This window comes from Pteropus vampyrus, unplaced genomic scaffold, assembly GCF_000151845.1.
Source record: "Pteropus vampyrus isolate Shadow unplaced genomic scaffold, Pvam_2.0 Scaffold48, whole genome shotgun sequence".
Classification (NCBI taxonomy): Eukaryota; Metazoa; Chordata; class Mammalia; order Chiroptera; family Pteropodidae; genus Pteropus; species Pteropus vampyrus.
Window position 1 is genome coordinate 6,261,137 of NW_011888829.1, and position 22,106 is coordinate 6,283,242.

The following is a 22,106-nucleotide window of genomic DNA, read 5'->3' on the forward strand; positions in this document are numbered from 1 at the left end:
GATAGTGATTTGCTTTAAAAAAGTAATTAATATTCCAGTTTCAAAATAAACACATTTATTAAAAATAATGGATTCGAGAATAGATTAAAAGGTCAAAGAAGCAAAACTTCAGTCAAAATTTATACAAAAAAAGAAGTCATGGAAAATCACTGTAGATACTACTTAATATCTTTAGTTATTTAAAAATTTTTCAATAAAAAAGATTGATGATTTATCCTCTAATTATTAAAGAACATAAAATACTGTCCATGTTAAGACCAAATTTTAGGACAACTAAAATCATTGAGAGGTTAAACAACCAATTAATAGGAAAGAGAAGAAAACAGACACTTCCTTAAATTTGGATCAATATTAGTACAAAAGCCACTACCACGAGGCTCCATCTCATCAGAGCACCCATACAAAAATGTTCACTCTGGCATTAAGGAACAATACTGAATACACATGGTGATGGCAACAAGGGTTCTTAGGCAGACCCTGGCGTGGTACTAAGAATCATGGTGACTTTAAAAAAAAAAAAAAAAAAACTTGAAAGATATTTTTTTAATGTTTTACTGCTTCCTGTACAATGTGGTTAAGAATTTTAGAACCTGACTTCAACTATGAACCTACGGCTGCAAACAGCTCCTCAGACCATCTCTCAGAGGTCTCACACCTTCTCTTTTGCTCTGTCCTGTTTCAGTCTATGTATGTTTTACTCTCTACACCTGTTCTTCCTTCTGTCTTATTTCTCTACCACACAATTCATTTCCCACATACCCACTACTCTACTAATCTATATAACCCACCTAACTCTATAACCATCCTCTCATTATCTAGTTGATCAACCCAACAGGTAACACAAAACAGAGGAACATGACCTCTCAGAGAGGTGATGGAGGGAAGGAGAGACTGAGACAAATCTCAGATAATTATTATGGCCAACAAGTACTACAACTGAGAGAGAGAGGTCAAAAGTTAATTCTTCGAAGAGATTTGCCTTTTATTTCTAAAATGATGAAATGAGAAAGAAAAATGAGGTCTGATATTAGCATGCTGCTGTTTAAAAAAATGAAAGGCAAAATTTCCTAAGAAAAAAACTGGAAGAGAGAGCACTGTAGAACTATAATCTTCGGTCATTTGGATGACTTCCAAACTGGGTATTAGGTAATATTTATTAGATGGGTACACCTAAATTAACCAACACCAAATAAGCAGGAGCATAAAGCATACATACGTATCAATAGTAGGTGAATGACAATTTATCTACCAACTAAAAACTCATACTATTGCAAACTCTTAAATTAGATTGTATGTAAAATAGTCAAGAAACTCTAAAGCCTCTGATCTCTAGGTCCAGGGTCTTCAAATAACTGGATTTATAAATTTTAGGACCAAACCTAATCCAAGGTCACATCACCTATCCCTGATCTACCACAATAGTCTTCTAACTGCTTTTCCTGCCTCCAGTCTCTCCATTTTTCTCTAGGTGTTTATATGTCTTCAGTGTCACTTACTTCTGCACCTACAGCCCTGTCTTGAGTGTAAACTTGAAATACATATAAAAGCACTGAGCATTATATCTAACACACAGATGGTATTCAAGTGTCAGTTTACTATGAATCCTTAGCTGTCATTCAAGAGCCTCAAAAATCTGGCCCCTTCCTACCTCTCAAATCTGAATAGTGTCTGTGCTCTTACAGGAACCATCTATTCCAAAACAAAGTGGAATACTCCGTCACCAAAACATGCCACGTGTAAGATAGACCTAGTTTCCTTCCTTGGAATATATGCCACTCCTACCTGCCTCCTCTTTTCTTCTCTTAACTCAGTCCTACTCTTCTGTCCATCCAGCTCTCTGTCCCAAGAGACAACCCGTCTCTAATCCCACCTCCATGTGAAGTTTTCCTAAAAGAACCCAACTTTACTCCTGTGACGTCCAACACTACATTTTTTTCTACACCACTCATAAGATGTGCATCTCTTCCTGTGACTATTAGATGCTACTTTAAGCCAGTGGGATAAAATTTCTGGAATATATAAAAATCAATTTCATAACTGAAAGCAACATGTTCAGCATGAAAACATTATACTCATAATTTGAACTACATTGATTTTTATATCTCTAGTCTGTAAGACAGAATCTTGTACTTAAACGAACTTAACAAATAAGTGATAAGAGAGCTTCAGAGACCCTGGTAATGTGTTATTTCTTGACCGGGGTATTGATTATGTGGGTTATGTTTAGTTTGTGAAAATATGTGAAAAGTATACACTTAAAATGTAAACACATTTTTATGCATATAATACAAAATAAGTAGGTGAAGGAGAAGTGGGAAGGTGAAAGAGGGGAAAGAAAAACCCAACATATACTATTCATACAAAGGAAATAAATTAATTCTCAACTATTAGCCTGGCAGCCATGTCAGTATTTTCAGGCACCTAGTTATCTTCAAGGGTATTTAAGAACGTTTCCCTTTAGTGGTATAAAAGCTATTAATCACTTTCACCCTTTTAACAAGGTGTAGTAGTTTGGCTGAAATAAAAACAGTAACTATAAACTAAAAATGTCAACATTTCAGAGGATAATACAGACATAATTTATAGAAATGCCAGGAGGACCAGCTAATTTACATAAATAAAGCACTTTGAAAGTGCAAATGGTATACAAATTCTAAATGATGATGATGCTAATGATGGTTGAGTTATCAATATTTTAACCTTCATAAATGTAATTTAAAAATAATAAGCACCTAACTACTGTTTTACATTCTCTAATCAGTTTAGAGATACTAATTACACCACAGGTCATCCTCTGAAATACATGTAAATAATTCCACGTAGAGAAAATGGAAGTCAAGTCACTAAATTAGGCTCACAGTCAAAGGAACTAAAGGCAATCCAGTTCTCTTCGGTCCTTAGAACTTCAGCTGAGAATGTGGAACGTACTGCAATAAACAAAGAAGGAACACAAAAACTCACTTTGTTGTTCTGCTTTTAGCTCCTTCTGTAAACCTTGCTTAAAGAAAGAAAAGATTACTGGGGAATGTCTGCAAAGGGAATATTATTAAAATGAAGATCTGGCCCCATATGCTCTAGTCTACATCAAAAGTTCAACGTACTAAATAAAGCAAATGCAGAGAGTGAGTGTGAAATAAAGAAAAAGATTGACACACAAGTGCACAAAGTCACTAAGATCCTGGATTAAAAGGAACTGTTTGTAATACCAGAAGGAGGTCACTAAACCAGAAAAAGGCTGATACAACCCTATTTCCTAACAGGACCATGTACCCATTCTTGTCCTTACTCTTGCATTAGAACCTCCTGAAAATGGCAACCAATCTTAAGTATGAACTATGGTGAAGAGATCACTTGTGCCACGTAAAATAAATCTCTGCCTGGGAGAGTGTAGCTCATTATGGCCTCTTATGATATTCAGATCCCTCTAAGAAGCAGATTCCCAAGATGTCACAAGTGGGAGTGCTGGCCTGGAGGGCCTGCTCATAGTCTCTACACATTTTTTTTCCCCAGATTACAACAGGTGTGTTAAGCCTAATACATGAGTAAGATACCATAATAAAGGGAAGCAAACAATGCCATAATAAGGTTTACATAAATTTTGAAAACGATGGAGACCATATATCATAGGGGTGAAGTGTCTTAACTCCAATTAGGATAAACTGAGTTTGAATGTTGGCGTCACCACTTAATAGCTCGGACAAGTCACTTAACCTCTTTAAATCTCACTTTTACCATCTATAAGTAAGAATGATAATGGCATTATCAACGTGGGGATTACATGGGATGTGTGTAAAAGACTAAGCATAGTGGCATGTGGCAAATGCTCAGTAAATGTTAGGGATCATTTCTATTATTAATGGAAAGAATAGGTTTAGAGAAAAGGGAATGATGTATCGGCAGTAGGTAAATGGCAAGTACAGATGCTTAGAGGTAATAGGATGAATTAGGAAAACTGAAAGATAAATGAAATAATAGAGGACAGGCTTGAAATAATATAGGAAAGCATAGCAAGACAAGGAAACATCAAAATATGAATTCTTTGTGAAGTTATTAAGCACCTGCTATGAAATGCCATAGTATTAGTGGACAGACAAAAAAACAAGTCGCCCTCAGCTGAAGAGACCTCAACTTTAGGTTAAATAGGGTAAAAAAAAAAAAAAAAAGTGAAACAATAAAACCAAAAGACATGTACAGACCTAAAAAAGATGGCTAGGTGAGCTGTCTGGAGTAGATCCAGGGTGGTTCAAAGGTTGTTATAAATTAAGACTTGAGATGACAGAATCATGATGTTATGACAAACAGCAAAGTTGCAAGTCAAAGAAATACTTTTGGTTTGCAAATGGACTCCTAAATAAAATGCAGGTGAAAGTGAACTTCAGCATTTTGGTTAGTTTGTATTTCTTTGCTCTTTGAAATGGAATGGTAGCGAAACCTCAGCCTTATAACACCAATATGAATACGAGCAAATTACAGCTCTTCTACTTGAAAGGAGATGATGATCTTAAAAAAAAAGTCATTCCACTGTGCTCATCTTTCCAGACTGAAGTAAAAGCCTTGCTTTAAAAAGGTAGCACACTTCACAGGGAAGTGATAGTCATCTAAAGAACCAAGACTCCCAGGACAAAGCCTGTTTGTTGAGATACTAGGCTGACTAAATGAATAAGAGAATAAAGGCAGAGCTGGGCCTAGAACTGAGTTCTAGGCTTATACTCTGGTTTGCTCTTGTGACCCAACCTTTGCTCTTGGAAACCTTCCAAATGATGACATACTTTGTTGTAAAAAGTCACAAGTCACTAAAAATCATTCTTTTTAAAATCTTCCTATTGAATAGTAAAGACAATAAACATTGACAACTGACCAGAATTCAAAGTCAATCGTGAGCTGAGACACAGTGTCATCATCTGAGCATGGGAATAATACCACTGAGCTCTGAAGTGTTGTGAGGGCTGAAGGTTAAATAACGTATTTAAGGCTTGGCCCAGGTTATAGTCATCAGCACAAATGAGTATGAGTGTTGAAGTTTCTTGCAGCAACACCGGTATTTCCCTATTACGGTCTGGTGTCTAATTCGTGGTTCTCCTAAACATCAGAAAAACCTACGAGACTTGTTCAACACAGACTGTAGGGCCCCATCCTCCCAGAGTTTCTCTACCAGTGAGTGTGGGGCAGAGCCCTAGAATTTGCACTTCTAACTAGTTCCCAAGTGATGCTGATGATGCTGGTCTGGGGAACACACTTTGAACCACTAGTCTGTCTAAAGTCATTCTGGATGCCACTGCCTACGCTGAGAAATTTTCATGGTAAGACAAAAGAATAAACCTCTTCCAGAAAGAGTCAGAAAAGCTTAACGTAAAAAAAAAAAAAAAAAAATTGTCATGTACATATGCAATAAAGTTTTTTAAAAAAATGAAACAGAAAAAAAGAGAAAATAAGCATTTGCTAAGTTGGGAGCTAAACATCCCTAAAGAGAAAGTTTTGTTTACCCACGCCCCCTCCCCCCCACCTCTTGGCACCCTTTTTCATAAAATGTTAGCACAGGCTTATTCTTTACAAATCCCAAGTGATTCATGTCAGATTAAATCCCCACAGAAATATAGGCAAAATGAACAGATGGCTTTTTCCTTTCTAAAGACTATGTGTATAATATATACAATTTTTTTTTCACTTGAGCAGTAAAACTCACTGCCTCCAGAGTCGCAGAGAAGCTAAATACAAATAATCTATGGATTCATAAGTATTGTGAACTGTTCATACTCTAACCCATCCCAGTTGGCCATGGAAGAAGGAAGATGCAGCGGATATAAAACCAAAAGCATAACAGATATAAAAGATAAGGGTTTTCCCAAGAGTCTCTGGCTGCTTCCAGTTTGTTATTTTAAAGAAAGGGGCATGGTTCTTCTTTGCATACATGTTTTTCTCTCTAGTTCACTGGTTAATGATTCCAGAAAAGGAACAACAGCTCTTCACACATATCAGAATGGTGTTTATAGGAACGTTGAGGAAAATTAGAGGTATTTTATATTAAAAATGCAAACTTCCTTTAAAGTGAGCACTTTAGATGTCCCTTTTTCACTTTAGAAATTTCACCTTTACCCTTCCACAAGTAAATGGATTTTTCATCACCACCAATTGCTAGCCACAAGGTAAGAAAAAAGGCAAAAGTACTGCTGTTTGACCAGCAACAATGACATAAAGACTTGGTGACTGCGGCAAAATTACACTAATTACCAGAGACTAGCTGGGCATCCTCAAATTGAGGCTCTCGGAAGTAATTTACTACCATAAACTGACTCGATTACAGCAATTTTAATTTCATATTCTTGTAGTTCATTTTTTCCATTTTTTTTTTTTCTCCTCATAACTTTGTTGGTCTTTTGGTAGGATTTTTATGCTAGATTTGTAACATTCTCTTGAAGCTTGAAATTAAAATTTCATTCTACCAATTCAGTCCCTTCCCATTTGGTGAACACCTTTTTTGATTCCTGCATCTCTAATGGAGCTGAAAATTAATATGACTTTGTTTAATTCTCTGATTATGCAAAAGAATCATCAATGATGTTACCATGGTTCTTTGTGTATAGTAGGTCTGCAGTTATAATAAAAGCCTTACACTCCTATAGCGCCTCACCTCCCAGAGGACCACAGAACACTTCACACACTATACTCAGAGGAAACACCTCCATGCCACTCACTCCAGCTGCCCCGCAGGTGAAGCGCAAGCTCTGAGGAAAACAGCATTTCTTCAAAAGAATTACATCATACAAGCTCTGATGACCCTAAAGACTTAACACTTCAAAAAGGCAATTATATACACAACATGTCACTGAAAGAAGTGGATTTAATTTACAGCAAGTGCAGTTCACTTATAGCAAGATACAAATAAAAACGTTTTTAATAAGGAGAAAATCAAAATGAAAAATCAAAACGTAAATTCTTTTTCCAAATAAGGACAATTTTGGATAGTTTTATTTTAATTTAACCTGCAATCAAATTTTTCACTGTTCTTCCAAATGTATTATGACACCTACAATGAAAATGATGGCAATGAGTAAGCATTGGTTATCTAGTAACAATACTGTGATACTCTCAATGTTCAATGATCTCTCTTGACATTATTCCATGCCCTTTACCTGGACCCCTGAGCTGATCTGCCTGGATGACAGAAACTGTGGGATGGTATAACTGCCCTCTAGTATAAGAGAAAGCAGGGTGAACTAGTCTCCTGGGAACTTCTTCACAATGTTATGATTCCTCTGCCACATGCCTTTTAAATCTACAAAGTTCATCATATTTACTAGGCATTTAAAATTCAATCTTAAATAAACCAATCAACAGATATGTTTTGGAGTATCTATACTCATTCATTCAAAATATATTTATTAGGTGCATACTGCACATAAGAAACTGTGCCAAAATCTTGGGTAGAGGGGAACCACAATTAAGCCTTTTCTCAAAAGGCTTAAAGACTAGTTGACAACTGAATTGAAAATTGAAAGTGCAAAAGCACTGTGAGAAACTTAAAGACGAGTAAGAAATGGTCCTCCAGAGGACTTTTATCTGATTGAAATGAAAGATGTAGATTCTGCAGAGGAAGAAAATAGGAGATATGTCAAATAAGTGATAAAAAACAAAAAGTGCAATGAATTCTTGAAATGATCAGTGAATGTTTCATAGATGTGATAAGACAGAGCACACTGGAGCACGTCAGACAAGGTATCCAGGAATGGGGCAAAGGCAGACGGAAAGACGCGAAGCACAGACAAAAGCACTGGTGTAAGAAAGAACAGACTCATACTTAGAGGACAAAGGGACTAATTTAATTGTAACACAGCATTTCTATAGGAAAAGAATAAAACTAAGTGTGGAGGAATAGGCTTTGTCTAAATTGTAGAGGCATTTGAATGCCAAGCTAAGAAAATGATCTTATCCGACAAACTAGTTTATTATAGGGAAATACAGACCATTTGTAATGAACCTAAAATTTCCTTTGCATTTTCAATTTACTTCTTTGATTATAGACTGGCCCACACATCAACAGCAGACCATAAAGAGTCCAGCTTTTCTCCGGGAGCCCCTTCCCATCCAGGAACGTGAAATTATCAGATTTCTACAGGATACAGGAAGAATCTATGGTCATCCAGCCCACTGAATAACCTTTTTCCTTAAAGTAAAATCCTGGGAGGAGTGGAAACAGGACTGGTATTACATTCCCAGCAGCTACTCAATTCCCAAAGCACCCCAGGGGAGCCAGTGTGCTTTGAAGAAGACCCTGACCTCATACATACCAGCCCACTCTCTCAAATTGACTCACCTTCAGTGAGGGCCCTGACTGACCCTAGTAGTGCTGCATCCCAAACAGCGAGGAGTTAATTCTATAAAATCAGGCGGGATGGTGCAGGGTCAGCCTCAGGGCAGTGAAGCTCCCCTTTAGCCTATGTCAGTCAGCAGAGCATCTAAAATGTGCCTGGGTAAAGAAAAACAAGAGATGGTGTTTCTTTTTGATCACAGCAGGTAACCAGATCATCAACAAGGGCCCAGACTCAGAGAAGAAAGAAATGAAAAAGCCTACAGGGATAGTCAGTCTATTTCCCCACTGATGCACATTCAGTTCTGTCAAATGTCCAATGAAATTCAATTCCATTGTCCCAGGGACTATCCTATAGTCCAAGGCAGAAATGTTCCCTGACATTCAGTTTACATTCTGCACTTAATTTCTTTATGCCGTGTTCACCTATACTATTGTGAAAGTAAATAATTCCTTTATTTCGCATTTGAATTTTTAAGAATTACTATAAAGTCTCACCCTCATTGTTCCCAATGCATTTGCATTTGAATTTCCAGTCAAAAGCATCTGACCTTCATCATCAATAATTATTTTGTATTCCTTTTCCCAGCATAGCAGGCAGGCACTGCCATACTTGTTGATCCCTTGATAAAAACACAAGTGACAATAAACAAGTACTTACTTAATTTTGCTTTGGAGCCCCTTTTTGATAATCTGTTATCTTTGAAAATGCTTGCGTAACCCCTCGAAAAGCGTTCTATATTAAACCAATTATTGGCGAGTCATAACTCTCTTCTGAGTGACTAACATTACGATGACGATATTTCTTCAGTATCACCCTATCTTTGAAAAGGTTAACATCTTTTTGCTTCCATGCTCATTCCTAAACATGCCAACTTTTCCAAAAAGCACCGAGACTTGCCTCATTTGAAGCCCTTAATCACTACAGATGCTCTGCTTGGGACTCCTACCCGTCTGTCTATCATTCCGATGCACACGTGTCCAACACCCAACTCAGCGTCCTAGATGCCGCCTCACCAGAACTGGGTAGACAGGGATGATCGGCCCCAGATCTGTGATGAGATGCTGTTTTGTGCAGCACAGCCAAAAATAGTGCTGGCCTTTTTCATTGCCATATCACGTTGCTAACACATATCTAATGTGCTGTCATTTATCACCCCTGTGAGACTGGCTATGTCGTGCTGAGCTTTCGTCATCTGTTGTGTGTAGTTCACTTGGCGGCAGCCCTTCTCTTCCTTAGATGAAATCATATCTAAAGCAGTGAATTTTGTTGTCGTTGTTCACTTTATATTTTCAAAATCCTTTGAAACTTTTAGGTAATTAATTGAAGAAGATTCATGTCACTACTAAAAAAAATTTGCATCTTTGAATGCTATAAAATTTGTTATCTTACTAAGGATAAACAAAATTTAAATGATTTTGAAGACAACTTTCCTTGAAGACGTGCCCATCACCTTTTTTTCAATACTTGGTTGTATTATGGGCATAGATTTAACAATAAACACTTATTCTGTCCATTCTTCTACAACTAAACAAAAGTATACATAAAACACAGGTGGGTAAGTATGATGATGTTAAACAGTTTGAGATCTCTGAATAACACATTTTCTTAAGATCTTTCAAGTTAGGAAGAATGTTTTTGTGACCATATACAGTTTTTGTAGCTTCCATTAACCACGTTCCCTGGAGTTCTGATGGATATAAGAATGAATGAACAAGAGAGGATATCAAGAAACTGGTGGCCACTCTCACTAACCAATTCTCAGTCATGGTGTAGGTTAAGCTGGCTAATACAGAGATTAAGAGGGAAACAAATATCAAATCATCTCAACTTCAAGGTCTTTTCCTTACAGCTGACCCATATATACTTTCTGCCCTGTTTGCTCTGTTTCTTCACTTCCTTTCAGGCTCACTTCCAGACCTGTTAAAACAGGCTTTTACTTCCTCTTCAAGGTGTGTCTGTCCATATCCCCTAAGGAATTGCCAGCTTCTGAAAGCCACCGCCCTTGAACTAAAAAATATTTGGATCCTATTCAAAAATTTGCTATTGCATCACCCACATAGGATGAAAAAATTCAAAAGCAAAATGTGGCATCACTCCAAGAAACACCATCTCTAGAGACTGTATAATATGCTCCTCATGGCAACTACGAATAGCTGATTGAGCTGGTGAGCTACTTAAGGGAAATAGACCTCACTTTACTTTCATACTCATGAGCTTCTGAGTTGGTCTATTTGTACAGCTTCAGCTATTATCACCAGACGATCCCTAAATTTCTATCTCCTGCCCTAACCTCTCTCCTAGCCTCCCATGCTCAATCTCTGCCTGCCTATAACACAACTCTACAGGGATATTCTTCCAATACCTCAAAGTCAACAAGCACAAAGTACCATCTTCCAGCTCCTAATTCCCAATCACCCAGGCTCAAAACTTCACCCTGCCGATGGCTCTCCATGTCTGAGAGTCAATGTTTAAAGGTTTCAAAAATTCACTCTTATTTCAAAATCTCTATCCTCTTTCGTCTCACTGTCCCTACCCGAGTCTCATATTTCTCTCTTGAACTGAACTTGCCCTACTGTTACCTCTCCATCCATTTTCTTCCCCACCAATTCATTTTGCACCCTGCTGGCAGATAAATCGTCCTAAAACTTATTTTCACCATTTTACTCCTCTATCAAAAAAGCATAACATCGACCATCATCTATGAAGTAATCATGCCCCCCATCAACTTAAATCTGATTAAACCTCTAGACACAAGTTGCAAGACAATAACAAATAGCAGATGACACCACTATAGAAAGCAATCAACAAAATCCAGAATGTAGAAAGTTCTACAGGACTAATGATTTGGTTTCTTCAGTAAATAAATTTCAAGGGGTTAAAAAAAAGAGAAGGATGGAAGGAAACTTACAGGTAAAAGAGTCTTAAGAAACTTATCAATCAAACTGCAAAATTTAAACCTTATTTGGATTCTATTTAAATGAACTGTAAAAAACATAATTACAACAACATGTGACACAACTTGGAATGTATACACTGACTGGATATCTGATAATAAAGAAATTATGCTTTCAGGCACAGTTATGTTTTTTTTAAGAGTCCTTATCTTTTAGAGATTCATGTTGAAATACAGATGAAATAATATAATCTCTAATTTTTTTTTTCTTTTTTTCAAAATAAAGGAAAGGGAAAAGAGTAGGAGTAGAGAAGAAACAACAAGACCATAAATTGATAACTTCAAAAACTGGTGAAGTTGGATAGATGAGTACATGGGGGTTCATTGTACGTGTCTATGTATTTCTGAACATATTTGAAATGTTCTATAATAAAAAACAAACAAGCAAAAAAAGTAATGGCCCTCTGCCGAAAGGGGTAAAGTCCAAACTCAATCTCTTATTCAAAAATCTCTTATTAGCCCAAAATTATTCAATCTTATTTTTTTGGTAATACTTTCTAAGAAAACAAATGAACAAACAAGCCAAAAAAACCTCCCTTCTCTTTACCTTTCTATAATACTGTTCATATATATTCAACTCTAACGTAATGTGACATACAGCAAAAAATTATAGTAAGTAGAAATATGCTACAATGTGCCAAGTTCCATTCTGTCCATGAACTCAGTGACTCTAACCCATTCTGACCTCTTCCTTTTACGGTCTTCTCTAGCACTTGTGTTCACACAGAACATTTTTCCATGGGACCCTAAACTGCTGTATATTATGTTTTGTCATAGGTTAAAATAATTTCATATTCCTTTTATATGACCATGTTAAAAAAGAAATATATTTTTCTCCTCACTTAAAAAATAAATATGAATTTAGAAAACTTATACAAGTAATAAATAGAGGTGGAGGAGAAGCAACAGAAAAAAAACCCTTTCTTAATAACAGAATAATTATAAACATTCTCATATAATTGTTTCCAGTCCAAAAAAAACTTGGATGAAATAATGTATTTATCAATGTTCTCAAGTCAAAATAGGAATTATCTATGTTTGCTGTCCTTGAGCTACTACTGTAAATAAAGTTGACCATGATCTGTAGGAGATCAGTTACAGTACAGTCATTCAGTTTTTCTTTCTCCTCTAAAGTACGTATATATTAAAGCATTTTCCCATCTTTATGGAGTTTCGACTTGCAATAATTATTCGCTATATGTCACAGAAACAGACATTCTCCTAAACATGCTACAGTGATATGTTCTCCAAATTAAATTAAGTACACATTTTGTAAATTTATGACATCCCTTAAGACTGTCTTTAATATGACCAAACTTAGCTCTTAACCAGACTGTCCATTAGAATCAGTTAGAATCCTACTGAAGGAGACTTTCCAGATAGGGGGTCAACAGGTAATTCTGATTGTTCATTCCTGTTTTAAGACAGTAGAGATGACCAAACTAAGATTGACCATGACTAGTATAACAGAATCCAGAAGACTTCATAACGCATGTTTAGAACAGCAAACCATGGGACTCAACAGGTCACACACAGTGCACTGTCTGACCTCTGCATCAGTGCTTGTCACCTCTTAACCATGACAATTTGATCCTTCACAACACAGCAGAGCTTCACAGGAAACTCTTCTTTCAGTAACTCTTTCATTAGCAGGACTCATTCAAATAATGGTGATTCTATAGGCTAAAATAAAAAGAAATACTATAACGGCAGGTTCTATGTCATCTTTCACCTCAAAAGGTTTACGATCAAGGGCGTAAAATAATAATATCCTGCTGTTTAACTTCCATTCAATTTCTATATTAAGCTTTGCATATTATGAAACACACATCAGTAATCTTTCATTTCTATATTCTAACCTTTATCCAGAAAAAGAATGTAAGCAATGAAAACTAACAGTTACTAGAACACAGTCCTCATTGGAGTGACAAATAGGCACAGATGCACGCCCTCGAAGGAACAGCAACTCCCAGAATTTCTTTGTGCTCCCTGCTGACAACCATTTCATAAAGGCAATATATATGAGAAAAATTAAACTACTCCAAAAATAGGAGGGGAGCAGAGGGGGAAAGCAGGAAGAAAGGGATGAGTAGAGGGTGTGGGAAAGGAAGGCCCAACGACCACTAAAAGCTGTGACCACCAAAATATTCAGAACATTCAGATGATCTAATCTGAAGCCACTGCAATAACATGAATGAAATAATCTTAATTTCCTTAATCTATACAGTAATGCAAAGGCTTAAAGCAACTTTACTGCATTTATCAAAATCTTTGGCATTTTAAAAGTGGAGAAGCCAAATTTCTATTCAGTGACTCCTATTCTTTTTAAACTTGAAATCCTCAATCTTCGTAATGTGAAAACATGTATGTATGTACAGATGTAAATACACTGCTATACATACACTTAACAAAACTCCCAATGTGACATACTTCTCAACACAAAGCCCTCGTTTTAAAATTATATGAACTAAAATCATTTCAACTAAATGAATTAACTAAAAGGGTATCACAGGTTTTAAGTTAAATGTCAAGACGCCAAAGTATAACCCAGAGTCAGTTTATAAACCACTGACTTAACAATTGAAAAAGATGGGGCAAGGTGAGTTCTACATTTGAACCTTTGGTGATAAAAACTTGATTTAAAACTCTTATCTCAGTTTTTCCAGCTCTAAAATGGAGACAAAATGATATGATAAAAACATAAGGTCAAAGAGATTAATAAGATAAAAGAGAGCATTTTAGTGCTGGAGTCTAAAGTAACAGATAAAGTATAATTACTGTAAGAATCTTCATAAGCTCACTTGAAGGAAGTAATTCCATGAAAGACCTGTATTGTCCTAAAGGTGATTTCAATGGTCTTTGTTTTATTTAATATGATCAAACTGGTAAAATTTGCTGAGCCTGGTAATCATTTAAATATTCTCTAACCAATTAAGAATAGTAGGCAAGAATAAAATGTTAGCCTTTATCTTGTGACCAAGACCCAGGGCAACAATCTCACACCAGGGTCTGGTTCCAGTGGGTCATTCTATAAAATCAAACCTACAAACCCCACAATATTTTGGTAGAATAAAGACAGCCACAAATTCTTTGCCACTCTTCCCACTGAATGGACTCTGTGTTCTTCCCCCTTGAATCTGGGCTGCCCTTTTCACCAACAGAATGTGGCAGATGTGACTGCATGTAAAATCCAAGGGTGGGCCTTAAGAGACTCTAACTCTAGCCTCTCCTCTTGCATTTTAGAATGCTCCTCACTGCAAGCCAGCTGCCATTTAAGAAGACCAACGACCTTAAGACCACCATGCGGTGAGGTCCTATGACAAGAGAAACCATGCAGAGAAATCTTCTTGGACCTTCTAACCCAGCCTAGTCTTTAGGTGAAGAAACCACGTGAATGATCTCAGTTAATGCCACATGAAGTAAAAAGGACCAGCCAGCTGAGCCCTAACTAAATTTGTGACTCACAGAACTGGGAGCAAATAAAATGGCTGTGTCTTAAGCCACGAAGTTTCTCAGTAATATGGTATGCAGCAACAGACAAACTAAAAGAACTATCACTATACAAGAATTGAAGCATACTTACAAATGATACCCATGATCAGAATAGGTTAAGAAAAAAATTTTTTTCCAACTCATGAAAATATAATCTTCGTTGCTCTAAAATCTCAGGTAGATAAGATTAACATTAGTGAAGCAATGTCAATTGCTTTAATTTCACTTAAATCATAGAACGAAACTCTATACTTCACACTCTTTCACCCGTTATCATTAGTCACCACCACTTATTATGGCTTCTTTGTTCCTAGCAACCCCCTTGCTTTGGCCCAAGTGCACCAAACCTTGATAAGCACGCAGCCTTCACAAGGACACTTAAATCATTTGAGGAGCACTTGGCCTTTAATGGTCCAAAGTTTCATACAAAACCAGACAAAGACAAGTTTGAGGCATGTAGGGCTAAAAGGAAGACCTATCACTTCTACCCTTGGGTCTGCTAGACTAAGATCTAACCAGACACAAGTACACCCTCCCTGGGTAACCGGAAATTTAAAGAGATCAGACATTCCACCAGATCCACTTATTCTGGGCTATCAGCTGCCAAGCTGCTATTTTCTAAGTTTGTCCATGTACTGAGGTGTCCATGATGTTCACCTCAGGTTTCACTGGACTTAGACACCTGAGCACTCTGACTTGTGCATTTGCCACATCTACACTGAGAGCCAAAAGGATCTCTTTGGCTTCCCATCAATTTGTGCTTTAAGCATTAGCAGTGAACATAAAACACCGGGAGAGTCCTGGCCCTACAGAAGCTGAGCCCAATTTAGAGGAAGATTTCTCCTTTAGCTTACAAAGGTTAACTTAATTCTGTTTATCGGGCAACATACTATCTATCCATTTACAAGGCAGAACAAAAATTCTAGGAGCAGACATCTTTCTGGAGACTCAATGGCCTGGTTGACAACATGATTGTAATATGCCACCCAAAAATGAGGCTATCAAAGTTTTTATGGCTGAGAAATGATGAAAACTATTTCTGCAAGAATAATTTCACAAGTTATCTGGCTTGAAATACTGACAAAAAGCTAGTTTTACTTTAAAGTATGGAATCCTCAGCTAGCCAAAATATCAAATGAAACAAAACCTAAGAATAACCCAGTTTCAGACCTAGATTAGAAATAGAAATTGCATCCGTCTCCTCGAAAAACCTCTCCAGGTCATGGATCAGTACCAGTAAGATTTGTGGATTTTCCTACCCGACAGCAAACTTTAAGTTCTCTCTGCCTGAGGTTAATTTTATCACTATTTAAAGACTTATGTAGCAGTTAACAAAAGTAAAAATTTTACATTCTGTCTCTGTTAATCTCCAAGAAAAAAGAGATCAAGGCCTAAAAACTGAAGTGACTTGTTTTGGGGGTCACCATCAGTGGTAAACACTGGAACTGGAACTCCCTGCCTCCATCTACAGAACACTGCTTAGCACAGCGAAGGGTTACACATTTAAGCCAACAATAGCTAACTGGGCAGTTTTGTTTTGAAAAAAGAGATGAAAAAACTGAGGTTTTTTTTCAGAATCACAGAACCTGAAAGATGGGTTTGTTCAAAGTGATCCTCTTATTTCCTGTATTATGCAGAATCCCACAATAAATGGAACATTGTTTCTAATGTATCTCAACTTTATACACTTGACGTGCAGCCAACAGTATGACAGGCATATCACTGAGTAGGTGACATTTTGGAAGGTGCTGCTGAGCTCAAAGGGGCAAAAACATGTATTTCTATTATCACAGGTTTGAAAAAAAGTGTGAAACTGAAAAAGGAGCGTAACGGTATATGGTCACAGGACTGACACCAGGAGAAAACTCTGACACCCTGTTACTATGATAGCTATAGCCTGTGTCCTCCCTAAGCCATCTCCAGACACAAACACGCCGAGACAAATGAGCCTTCCAACTACAGAATGGATCCTGCCTGCCAGGGAAAGCCCAGGCTCCAGGGGAGAAAAACTGCTGAAGTCTTTACAGGATCAAAAATTATTTTCTTTTCCAAGATTCAATAAACAAAAGAATAATTCAGTTTTTCAGGAAGAAACATTTTCCATTCAAGGGAACACTGAAATTTGAACTCCAGACACTTGTAACTCCATTCATCATATGATCCCATTACCTTCATTCGTGCTGGTACATACTTAACCACAGGTGTCTTTTGGTCTTCTCAATGACTTTGTTCTCCAGGAATGACTTTAACCGAAAGAGTATTCCACCAACAAGTAGATGAACACTAAACTGGCCCTAAGCATATAAAACTCTACATGGAAACTGAAAACAAAAATCTTTTGTAAATGCATGCTGGGGAATATTCTCCTGTGTGATACTCATGCCAGATTGCTAAGCCTGAATCTAGTGGGAAAAGGTACACTATTGCAGGCTCCCCCTCACTTCACCAGAGTGAGCTCTCCATCTTTAGTTCATCTTTATCTAATAACTAACACATAGTTGGCCTAATAATTTAACACGAAACCATGGTAACTAGGCTGACAGGTTGACTACATGGTTTTATAGACTTTCTAAAAGACTCCCAAAAAGTTTACAAATCCTGATCTCTCTTCTTTCTTTTACCATATCTTATGAAAGTCTGTCTCATTTATTTCACTATTAGACAATACCTCAAGTAATATAATCCAGATTCTCCACTAGCCTACAAAATAGTTTCCCTGCCCCAGTCTCCAGCTTCTCCAGTCAGTTCTTCTGGCTACCTTAATCTTCCTTCATCTCATCACACCCAGTCAAAATCCTGAAATGTCCTAAAACAAAGACTCAAACTTTACCATGCACACAAATAACCTGAAAAGCTTGTTAAACACAGATTGTATGGCCCCACCCCTAGTTTCTGATTTGCTGGTGTGAGGCAGGGATAAAATCTTGCATTTTTAACATGTTCCCAGGTAACACTTATGCTGCTGGGCTAGGAAACACACTTTGAGAACCAGTGGCCCAAGCAACAGTTCCCAATTCCAAGATCCTAAACAAATATATTAGAATCACCTTAGGAGCTTACACAGACACACACACACACACACACACGCAGAATCCAGTCCTTATCAAAGAGATTCTCATTCAGAAGTTCTACAGTGGGGCTAGGAATCAATCTCTAGATGAATCTAATACACACTTAGCTTCAAATACCATTAGTCTAAAGATAAGTCGCAAACAAACCTCTGACATGACACCACGCATTCCACAACCTATACCCAGATCTACCTATGGAAACTTATCTTCTGGTCCACAAAATAAACTCTCAGTCACAGGTAAACCATTCTTCTTCTTACTTACCCCTGAATATCTTTGAACGCTCATTACTTTTTCGCCACTTACCAATATCATCTATCCTATCTAGAGTGTCATTCTCCATCTCTTCCTCTCTGAATCCCCCAAGGATCAGCTCATCAATCTTAAAAACCTTTCTTGGTCCATTCAACATGTCTCAAATATAGGACATATTGTGCCAACTACCACTCTTACATTCAACAACATCAGTTCATTTGTGTCTGCGTCACTGCATATCCAAGTTATTGATGGGTATATACAGTACAATATTATTCAGTAATCTATAACCCGACAGGATTTTGAGGAAGCTAGGAAATATAGGAACCTAAAAACAATGTAAAAGTTGTATAACAATTTTATTGTGTAATAACAATTTAAAATATTTAGATGATTGTCATCCCAATGATTTTTAATAAAAATAAATTTAAAAAATTTAAAATCGCCAAGATACCATAAAAAAAAATAAACTATTTAGATGAACCTCTTATTCAAAAAGGCTTTATTCTCGAATATGTGCATTAATAATAAAGATGAGCAGAAATTAAGAAACAATCAACCCATAGTTAACTCAAGTCATGACTAAGGTCATTCTTCTAAAACATTAAAAAAAAAAAAAAAAACAGATGGGGACAGAAAAGTAGATATGTAAGAACCTGAGAAAAATGGAGAAAGTTAAAAGGCAAAGAACACTGCTACGCTTTGACCTCAAACCAATTAAATATAATATGCGAAACGAAATGTTATTTCTATGTTACGCCTCTCACTTTGTATTATTAGATAAGTTTGAGTTTTATGTTCTTTAGCTGTTAAATATCTTATCCTAATGGTATACCTATGCATTAACATGAAACAGCAATAGTATTGCCAAGTGTAGGATTTGGAGACTACAAGTCACAGAGATACAGCTGATAGCTCTTTGTGTCTTAAACATTCTTGTGGGGTGGGGAATGGAAAATGAATGTTAATTATACACGAGGTTTCTTTTTAGGGTAATGAAACGTTCTAAAATCCTATCGTAGTAATGGTTGCACAACTCTGTAAATATACTAAAAATCATCGACATCTATACTTTAAACGGGTGAATCTTATGGTATGTAAATTATATCTCAATCAAGCTATTTAAATAAACGAATAACTCATTTCATAATATGAGGATAGGATTCCCAAATCACTCTTTTAAAACCACATATGTGAAAAGTATAACTCATTTACTATGTCAGAAACATTTTTAGTCGTTTTTAAAGTTAATGTCTGATAGAACTTAAAGTTCCTTAGTTTATTATAAATATTATTAATATGAGATAAATGAGTTTTGTTTTCCAAAATGTAGGAATCATGTACATTTGACAAAATAGGAAAGCTAAGTAAGGCATAATATCTTATTTTGCTTCTGACCATAATTCTTCATAATAGTATTATAAATAGGATCCTAAAAGATTGTTGAATTTAGAACATTTTTCTAAGTTAGTCAAATAGCAGAGATCATAAAAACTTATGAAGTATTTTATAATCTTGTGACACTAGGATTACATAGTCCATACCATATTATGTTTTCAGGTTTCAAATGCCGTAAGTATTATGATAGAAAAAATTCCATTTGATAATATTATATATTCCAATAGTGTATAATGTTTGCATAATATAAACTATTTTTATTAGTATTTCATGTTATATCTCCTTCCATTTGTATATTTTTAATCTATCTATATTTATATTTAAAGTATATCTCACATCCAAAATAAAAAACTTGTATTAAAACATGGATATATAGTCTTCAAAATACCACTGTTAGAAACGGTCCAAAAAAAAAAAAAAAAAAAAAGGCTATGAGTCTACGGCCATGCCACCTTGAACAAGCCCAATTCTGTCTGATCTCAGAAGCTAAGCAGGGTCGGGCCTGGTTAGTACTTGGATGGGAGACCGCCTAGGAAGACCAGGTGCTGTAGGTGTAAAAATATAAAAAATAAGGGATTGTAAGCTGAAAAGGTCCTTGTAATCTGTGAGGTCGACCAAGGGTTGCCTCACCTAAAAAATAAATAAATAAATTACTAAAAAAAACAGGCTATGGAAATGTTCGTGTTTAAGGGATACTAAAGGGACCTGAAAAATAAATGCAATATCTAACCCTAGGCTTGATTTTCTACTGGAAAAAAAAAAAAAAAAAAAAACTCTGCCAAGAAGAATGGGGCAACTGACGAAACTAGAACACAGAGTCGATCTGACAATTTGCTGTTAAACTGTTCAGAGAAAAATATTCGTGTGTGTGTGTGTGTACATACATGTACACATGTACAGATAGAGAAAACAACTGATAAAGTAACAAAATGTTAATAGTTGAATCTGAATAAAGACATATATGGATGCCCACTGTACTATTCTTATTGTTACAACCCTTCTAAAAAGTTTGAAATTTACAAATTAAAAAGTAATAAAATAATATAAAATGCATCTCATAAACGGCATGGTTGGGTCTTATTTTTTCTTGTTTTTAAGCCAATCTGACAAACTCTGTCTTTTAATTGAAGTGGCTAGTTCATTTACATTTAATGTACTTACTTATATGGTAAGTATAAGTCTAACACCTTGCTATTTTCTACTCATCCCATCTTTGCTTTGTTCTTTGCCTATCCTTCTTCCTCTCTTGCTTTTAGATTAATTAAATATTTACTCACTATTCAATTTTGTCCCCTCTACAAACTCTTTAGCTATACATCTATTTTACAATTTTGGTGTTTGCTCTAGGGATCAAAATATGCATCCTGAACTTACCAGTATACTTTAGCCATCATGCCTCTTCCTATACAGGCATACCTCGGTTTATTGTGCTTTACAGATGTTATGCTTTTTACAAATTGAAGGCAAGACCCTTCAACAGCAAAAAGATTAGGACTCGCTTTACTGCAAAACTCCTTTGATTGCCATCGCCTGGAATTGAACCTGCAGTATCTCTGAGGTAAACCTGTATAATGTAAGAAACTTAAAGCACTGCAGTTTCATTTATCCTACTCCTATCTTTTGTATAATTATCATACATTTTACTCCTAAATATATTCTAAAACCCACATATATTATTATTTTTGCTTTAAATAGAAATTAAACAATGAGAAAATTTTATTCTTACCCACACATTTACCACTTTTGGTCCTCTTTATATTTTCCTATAGATGGTACCATCTGCATAATTTTTCTTTCCCTTAAAAAAACTGTCTATAACATTTCTTGGAGTCCAGGTCTAGTGGTGACAAATTCTCTCAGCTTTAATCCCTTTGAAAAGGTCTCTATTTAACCTACATTTCAAAAAGATTTTCAGTGGATATAAAATTCCAGATTGACAATTTTTGTATTTTCCAGCACTTTCAAGATGTCATCTATTGATTTCTAGCTTGCACTGCTTCTCATGAGATGTTAGAAAAAATTTTTATCATTCGCAATGTGTCTTTTCCTCTGTCTATCTTTAAGACTTTTTTCTTTGGTTTTCAGCAATCTGATGATGATATGTCAAGGTTTTCTTTGTGTTAATCTTGCTTCACATTTGTTGAGCTTCTTGGATCTGTGGGTTTATGTTTTTCAACAAATTTAGAAATTTTTGGTCACTGTTTCTTCCATAATTTTCTACCCCAATCTCTCCCCTCTCCTTCCATACCTACAACTACACAAATGATAGACTACATGATATTGTCCCATAGGACATTATGATTTTGCTCATTGTTCTTCTCAGTCTAGTTTTCCCTGTGCTTTGGTATAGATTATTTCAATTAATTTACCTTCAAGTTCTCTGATCCGTTCTTCTATAGTATGCAATCTGATGCTAAATCTATCTGGTGAATTTTTCATTTCAGATATTATCAACTTTTTAAAAATCTCAGTCATCGGTCACATTTTTCGATGTTTTCGCAATTATAACAATTGTATGCTCAACATTATGAACATTTTGTTATTGAGAATCAGAGATACAGCTGATAGCTCTTTGTGTCTTAAACATTCTTGTGGGGTGGGGAATGGAAAATGAATGTTAATTATACA

The 22,106-nt window shown here is 36.0% G+C and overlaps 1 protein-coding gene and 1 pseudogene across 2 annotated transcripts in view; one reads left to right on the plus strand and one right to left on the minus strand.

The window, feature by feature from the left end:
- EXOC4 (exocyst complex component 4) overlaps window positions 1–22,106 on the minus strand; it is a 675,009-nt gene that overhangs the window by 559,075 nt on the left and 93,828 nt on the right. The window lies entirely within an intron of this gene.
- Window positions 19,914–20,032, plus strand: LOC111739259 (annotated as a pseudogene).